General features: G+C 41.2%; 1 long non-coding RNA gene across 1 annotated transcript; it reads right to left on the reverse strand.

The window, feature by feature from the left end:
* Positions 1-229: 229 nt before the first annotated feature.
* Positions 230-5,812, reverse strand: LOC134170183 (uncharacterized). Its single transcript, XR_009967147.1, has 3 exons — positions 5,658-5,812; positions 4,756-4,830; positions 230-1,184 (listed from the first exon to the last, which is right to left on the reverse strand). It is a non-coding gene; the product is annotated as an uncharacterized LOC134170183 (long non-coding RNA).
* Positions 5,813-7,667: the final 1,855 nt, after the last annotated feature.

A 7,667-nucleotide genomic window follows, 5' to 3' on the forward strand; every position in this document is an offset into this window, starting at 1 on the left:
TCTTGAGAGATTTCCCCGACACCTTTGCTGCAGCAATCATCTGCAGCAGTACCCAGTTGTCTTGTAAAGCAGTAGCTCTTGACATGAAGCCTCATCTGAATGAGTAAGTATATGTCCCAAGGCTGTAAATTGTTACAATCGGAGACTAGGGTTTGTTCTGGCTTTTTGGCATGGGGGATCTGGTGTCTGGGACTTCAGTACAGCAACAGGCTGATGCAATTCACCCTAAAGACCAGCTTGAAATTCACTCAAGAGTCCTCTTGCATTCCTGCTCTGCAGTGGCTGGTAGCACTCATTAGCAATGATTGAGGAGCTGTGGCAATTAGCAAGGGGCTTGTGCTCTTCCTCGTTTGCTCTTCCTCAGCCAGGTACATCTCTGCCCTCTTTCCCTTCCTCACCAGTGGTTCTGGTGGATCAAAGCCTCTGCCAATGACCACGTTCACAGGTTGGGATCTCAGCTCCCACCATGCATCAGTGGTTTCAGCTAGCCCATGCATGGTTCTGGCTGAGGCAGGGGCGTGCATCTACTTCTGCCATCAGCACAGAAACCCCAAAGGAGGAAAGTTCCTCAGGCAAAGCTGCTTATTGATGTGCCTCAACATGGGCATTTGCTGGCGAGGCAGAGCCACCAGAGCATTGCTCAGTGACCTGAGAGGTATTTGGTTGGAAAATGTCTGGTTCTGTTCTCGTCTAGGAGCCATTTGATCCGTCCCCAAAGATGCAGCACAGTAAAGACCCTGGGGCCCTCCCATGGGTGACAATGGATATACTGGGGTCTGTAGAGCAAACTGGGTTGTCTATAAGTCAAAAAGTCTTAGAGACCCATTTCTAGGTGGGATTGTCAATATAGAATAACAAAGCAAAAAGCACTCCAGGCTAAATGTTATCAGTGATTATTTTTAACTTCATTTTTACTCTTTCTGATGTGTTCTTCAATCTGTCTTGTTGATGTTTATTTTTCCATTTGTGATAAGGGTCATATGTCATGCCTCCCTTGCATCAGGTGCTATACAACCATGTACTGTCCTTCCCCCAAACAGTTCACAGAGTCTTTCTCTGTGGATGAGTTTTCACTGGCACTGTGGTCACTGAGTTTTTCATGCCCTTTAATAGGAGTTTCTTTAGAGGATGTAGGACTCCTTATTTCTGTTCCCAAAAGCACTGAAGAAGTATGAACCTCCTCACTGGAAATAAAACAAGACATAAAAAGACAAAAAAGGTTTCAAAATGTCTTTCATATTCAATATTTTCAATCAAAATGAGTAATAATTAGCAACACCTCAAAATTCAATGGTTTGGATATTTAGCATAGTGACACTTATTTGTCCTTGGGTTATTTTCTTTCTTTCTGCTCTGTTTTTCCACATAAGGAAAATGCATTTCCACATTCCCTAAAAACCTGGGACCTTAATGGTAATCTCTAAATATTCTTTTTTTTTTTTCAGATATTTATTAACCATAATGTGCAAATTACTCCAAATTGTCTGCTGAGTTCAGAAGTGTCTGTCTATGGAGGAATGTTGTGTGTACTGTTTGAACTGTGCAGTCACAGGAGAAAGGTAGAACCTGTTTTATGAGTAGGACCTGCACTCAAGCCTGTTCCAGCTGTGTTTGATTTATCCACTGAGTGAACTTGCAGATGTAGAAAATTGTTAGTGAAAATTTTGCATAAAGCTAAAGCTTTATGAATGAAATGAAATGAAATGAGGTAAATTAAGTGGTGACTAATCAAAAATGAAACAGCATCTTTTCAGTGGTGAATAGTCTTAACCTTTTTTTCTGAGGAAAATAGCACAATGAAGGAACTATGTAAGGACCATATGAGGTGCAGCCTGTGAGGCTGCAGGAGCTCTGGGAATGCAGCACTTCATCTCAAGGGAACAGGGACACATTGTCACCTGGGCTCTGGAGCTAGTTGTCAAACACTCTATGCTACAACCCCGAGGTGCCAATTTAAACTTAGTTTTTTTCTCCCCTAGATTTGAGCAATGCCCATTGTTTTCAGTCTCTTGTGGAGGAAAAACAATAAACAGGTTCTCCAGGGATGTGTTTTGGAGGAGCCGGAAAGGTACGCCCTCCATATGGCTAATCTCTGAGTGAATTGCTCTAGTACAAGGTAGGTCCTGGGCCACTAATGTAGTTTGCTTTTTCTTTAGCTGTCTATTTTGGTTGTTATGGCTGAACACAAAACAAGGCTCAATGGGGCCATTCGATGGAGCTGCCATAGGCGGAAGAACCTGCTTGAGGTTTCCTTGGAGCAGCATTTCAGCGGTCTGTGTGATGAGCACCACAAACCACAATGCCAGGTAAAGCAAATGGAAGTGAGAGCTGAAAATTAAATATTTTTAATTAAAATCCACATCTGCAAGCTGCTCGTTGGGAGCCAGGCTTTGGCTGCTAAATTACACTGACACACTGGGATCACCAGTGTCAGAGACGGTAATCCCAGAGAGGCAGCCAGCAGATCTGGTTAATATTTAAAAAGCTGCTGGCGCCTGATGGAAACTGTTTTGTGAAATACTCTATCCAGGCTGATTGTTTCTGCCTGTGAGTAGTGTCTTACGTGGGTAGCTTAGCTGTCACTTCTGTCTCTAGGGCAAGTGCGGCCTCAATGCAGGTTCCAAGATGTCTTTGAGCTCTTTTTATGGCCACTGAATTAGGTGTTATGCCAGCAATGTACCATAAACTCAAATTAGGCCATCTCTAGACTTCTAAATAGCTCTGACTGCTTTTCAGTGGCCATGGATAGTATCTCTTGACCACTGTCTTCTCTCTCAAATATTGAAACGGCAAACATGCTGCTAGGGTTACCAAGCCGGGGTCTTGCATACCCCTTGCATACCCCTTGCATCCCACTCCACTGCTGGCTTGTGGCCCTCCACTTCCCTATCTCCTCCATTGGCCACCTTGCAGCCACAGGCATCCCCCTGAATGGGGGTTTTGTGTCTCTCTGCGGTTTGAAGAGACTCTGGGGCTAGAAACACGTGGCAGGAGACATTTCATTTAGCCATCTTTTTTTCTGTTAACAGAATAACTCTGAATTGGTTTCACACAGTCCTTCCTAATGCAGCTACAGAGGCAGGGAAGAGCTGAGGTGGAGTTAATTACATTTCTCTGCACCACTCTGTGTATGTTATGGGCCGTGAAAGGGTTTGAAGCCTTTTAGCTGTGATTTCAAAGCCAGAGAGTAGAGCAGCACATTTATTCTTGGTTAATATGCCTCAGCTATCATCAGCATTTAGCAACCCCCTACCCTGTCTTTACTGCTGTGTTGTTTTTCGTGCAAATGGATCTAATAGTATGCTTTTCACTAAAAACAAGCAACAACAAAAGTTATAGCCCAACATCTTTTAGCAGGAAAGGAATGATGTCAAGTGGCAGATTAAGAAAGAAGTGCCAGAAATGTTTTAGGAAGGTTTTTGGGGAGACCGAAGTTGAAGCTTTCTCTTCCTAAATCTCAGGTTTGGTTAAATTGTGCCTCCTTAAATGGAGAAACAGGAGTGGTAAAAGAAGCTGAGAATTTAAAGATTTAAACATGAAGATCTCTGCAAGACAAAAGCTTGTCACCCCCATATATCTTCCCAATCAGTTGGGAAACAAGACTTAATCAGTTGAGACAGTCTGAGCAAATAGGGTTATCTTTTAGCTTTCTCTAAAAGTGGCCAGATTAATACTAAATTCTGTCGAATGAGAAGTGAAGTTTGGAGAAGGCAGTGCGCCTCAGAGAAGGGCTGCTGTCAGCACCACGGAGGAGACAATGAAACACGAATGGTCAGGTTCACTTTTGTTTAAAATCAATTTCATTAGCTGCAACGCAACCTGGTTGTGTTTGGATTTTCAGTAATGGCTGGGAATAATTAATTCTCCTTCATTTACAGATCTCTCACTCTCTCGTCACTCAAAAGAAAACCCCCAAATTGTATTAAAAAAAAAATTACTTTGACAACAAATTAGCTCAAGACTTTAAAACAGTTGTCAGTGTCCCTTCAAGTCAAATCCTCTTTCCACTTATAGCACAGACGCATGAAAGAGGAGGCTGCTGTTCCTCAGCGAGCACAGAGGAAGATTGAGTTGTGTGTGGGTGGACAGAACAGGAGAACACTCCAGTTACTTGGACCACTCCTCCGGCAAAATTAATAAGTATTGTTAGAAAGTACTTTGGGGGGGGGGGGAGTTAATCTCCTCAGTGTAGTCGAGTGATGGGGCTGAGCTGGCAATAATAGTAATTAAGGGGAAAAAGAAACTTTATTGAAAAAAGTTGGCTAATTTTCTCCACCATTCAGACTTATTCTGGGGAAACAGGAATTTTTGTCGCTGTTTCAAACTGGATAAATCACTTAATCTACAAACCGTAACAAATCCTTCTTCTGTTCCAGCTCTCTCTGAAGTTATTTTTCCTCCAGAGAGGAAGAATTGCAGCCCCAAACTTGATTCAAAAGGGTCCAGGATATTTAAGCCTTCAAAGGTCATTCAGACACAAACTAAGACAGACCATCTAGCAAGCATGTGGGGATTGAGTTCAAAATCAAATCTAGGTAGTACAAATACCCAGAAGAATTTTCTTTCCATTTTCTATTTTACCCCATCACTCATATGTTGTACTATTGAGTTATCTAAAGAAATAAAACATGTTTATGTTATCTAGGTATATTCAGCAAACTTTATTCCTCTCCCAAGAGTTCATCCATCAGTTCGAGCCACCATGTAAGCTGGGGATGTGTGGATCTGTAAGTATATCACTGCATCTTTCCATACCCTGTTTCTCATAATGGCCGGTTGGCAATACTTCAAAGAAAGGCCAAAACTGAACCCAGGCAAACACTCATAAGCCTGTCAGAAGACAAAAAGGATGAAGAAGGGATAAATCCTTCTTGCACTCCAGACAGTAACCACAGAAATCTGATGCATAAGACAAATATAATGCAAATATAGAGCAATTCAGTCCTTTTTCAACCCTTTGGGGATGTGCAGGCACTCAAGATTCATGTCTCCTTGGCAATACAATCCCTTCCAAAGGCTTATCAAATTCCAGTTCAGACTTCTTACTATAACTGCTTAATTTTAGAAAGCCATAACAGGGTTTCAATACTCAAATAATCAATACTGGTACTTCAGTTTTCATGTTAAGTTTATTTATAGTTGATCTATAATTAACTGATCTTGTTCCAATGGTGTCCTTCAATTTAAATAATCTCTTTCTTTACTGTTCCCCTGGCCTCACCATCCTGAACCCTGAATTCATTTAAGAAGTGCCATCATAACATATTTTTAGTCTTTAACTGTTTAAAAAGTCCCTTAACCTCTTCATAAGGGAGTCATTCCATTCCCATCACGTATTTATACCCTTCTCTGCACTCGTCCCAGTAAGGTTTTTGTTCTTAACTACAGGCACCAAAACTAGATTAAATACTTCCACCATTTGTTATCAGTGCTTTGAGCACTGATACTGTAATTTTTGGTTTTAACAAAACCACCTCTCCTAGTGCAATCTTGTTATTCCTTGCCTGACCAATAAACCAGATTCTTTCTTTCCTCTGTGGCATTTAATGGATTACATTTTTCCAAGGCTTTGACATTTCCTTCTCTAGGACTTGGCAGATCTTTGGATGAGTACAGCTGTGGCAATTCCACTTTGAGGAAGCCAGAGTACCACTGACCTTTGCTGGCTGATAAAGTCTCACTGCTCCATGTGCTCTTGGCACCTCTTCGGCCACTCTCAGCATGATGAGCTTGAGCAGAGCAGGGCTTGTTTCTGTGCCTGAATGGAACTGGTAAGGTGAAGAGAAGTGACAATTCAGTAATAATAATTATAATAATACCACCACCACTGGTATAATGATAGTCTAGGTGGTCCCTTCTTAGTCTTTGTTCCTAGTGTGGTTCGAAATCAGCAGCTGAAAAGGTATTTTCAAACGCAATGAGTATAAGCTATGCTTTAAGCATCTTTTACTACTGGGTTTTGCAAAATTACAAGCTAATTCTTGTTGCCTGTGAGGTTTCCTAAGAGCCACAAAACCAGTTGAAGCAAATCACGGCGACTGTGTGATTTGCTCAGATGGTGCTTCGGCAGCTCCATGGTAGTTTCATGTGTGTCACTAGAGTAGAACATTAGAGACTGTCCCAGGTTATCATTCACTTTTGAATCAAAGATCATGTTTTTATATGAAGAATGCAATTATAAATAGTTTATAAAGTGTTAGTAAATTATTAATAGAGAAGAATGCTCAAGTCATGAATAACATGTTATAGATTATTTAAAGCTCATCAGTTCTGGTAGCATAGATGAATATAAACCTGGCTAATAAGCACAGTATTGAACAGTCCATAACAATTGATTTACTCGTTATTAATATGTCTATTACTACCTTATTAACCTGTTGTCCACTGTTTATGTAATTACCCTGACAGTAAATGAATCTAAAGTGATTTCTTTTGAAACAATCATTTGGAAAAGTCATTTTCCTAGATTCTGAATTTTGAATTTATTGAAGAAAACAAGTGAGCATCTTTTTGTTCCTGTAGTAAATTAAAAGCATGTGATTAATTATTTTTCATGGCTTCCCAAAAGGTTGTATTTTTTCTGCCATTGCTATCAAAACTCTTTTCCATAAGATAATCAAGTTAATGCGTGGGGAAGGGAGTAAATGAAAATCATTATTTTCATCTGAGGCTTTGAAAGGAAAAAAGTTTAACAGCTTGGCAAATGGAAGGACTGGTGGAAGTATGGTCCAAGTGTGGTACATTGTTGAGATGGATGGGATGTACAGCTCTGGTTGTACATAACATTAACGGAGTGCAGCTCCTGCGATGACACTGAGGAAGGAGGAGGTAGGGTCAATATCAGGAAGCATTTCCTGGCAGCAAGGTCTGTTGGGCAGTGGAATGATCTCCCTGGAGAAATGGAGGAAGTCCTGTCGCTCGAGTCAATTAAAGGGTTGTCTAGACAAAACCCCCATTAGGATATTCTCCAAAGGACCAGCCTTGGAGATGGGGAGGGAAATGACATGAGGGATGGGAAAATGACCTCATCCATCTCTGTCATCTTTAAAATGCAGAGGCTATGTTGGTGTTGGCTACCCCTCCACTGAGGATGCCAGTAAAGATGTTAAATGTAAGGATAGTTTTGTGATATGGGTGAGGAGGAGTCAGTAAATATCACTGACTCGTGAGAACTGGCAAAAAAGTCTTTATGACGCGTCTTCTGCTCACTATTTTTTCATGAGGTCTGTATAATAATTAACTAAGCATGTGAGGAAAACTCTCTGGTCCATTAATAGTGCCAAGTCAGTTACTGTTTGCATTTTATAGTCTTAAAAGATAACAAAAGAAAAGATTAAATTGCAGTACAACTGAAAATGTTGGAGAGTCCTGTGCTGGAGACAGTCATCTTGGCTCCATCCATGGCTGCATTATTTAAAATTAATGCTGTAGTTTAATCAATTAAAGGAGCTCAGCTATGCCAAGGTAATTGTATGTGGCTTTATTCTATCTCTCTTGACAAACCTTGGCCCTGTGGTCTGAACCAGTAGTGACTGCTTGGCAGCCTTGGCTGATGGAAAAAGGCCATCCCAGTGGGAAGGTTGGTTACCTGGAGCACCCACCAGCAGAGAGTTGCTGGCATTGAAGGAGGCTTTACTGACATCTCTGCCCTCTCAATTCTGGTATGG

The sequence above is a fragment of the Pezoporus occidentalis genome, unplaced genomic scaffold, assembly GCF_034315485.1.
Source record: "Pezoporus occidentalis ecotype Australia unplaced genomic scaffold, CSIRO_AGI_Poc_V1 ctg11, whole genome shotgun sequence".
NCBI lineage: Eukaryota > Metazoa > Chordata > Aves > Psittaciformes > Psittacidae > Pezoporus > Pezoporus occidentalis.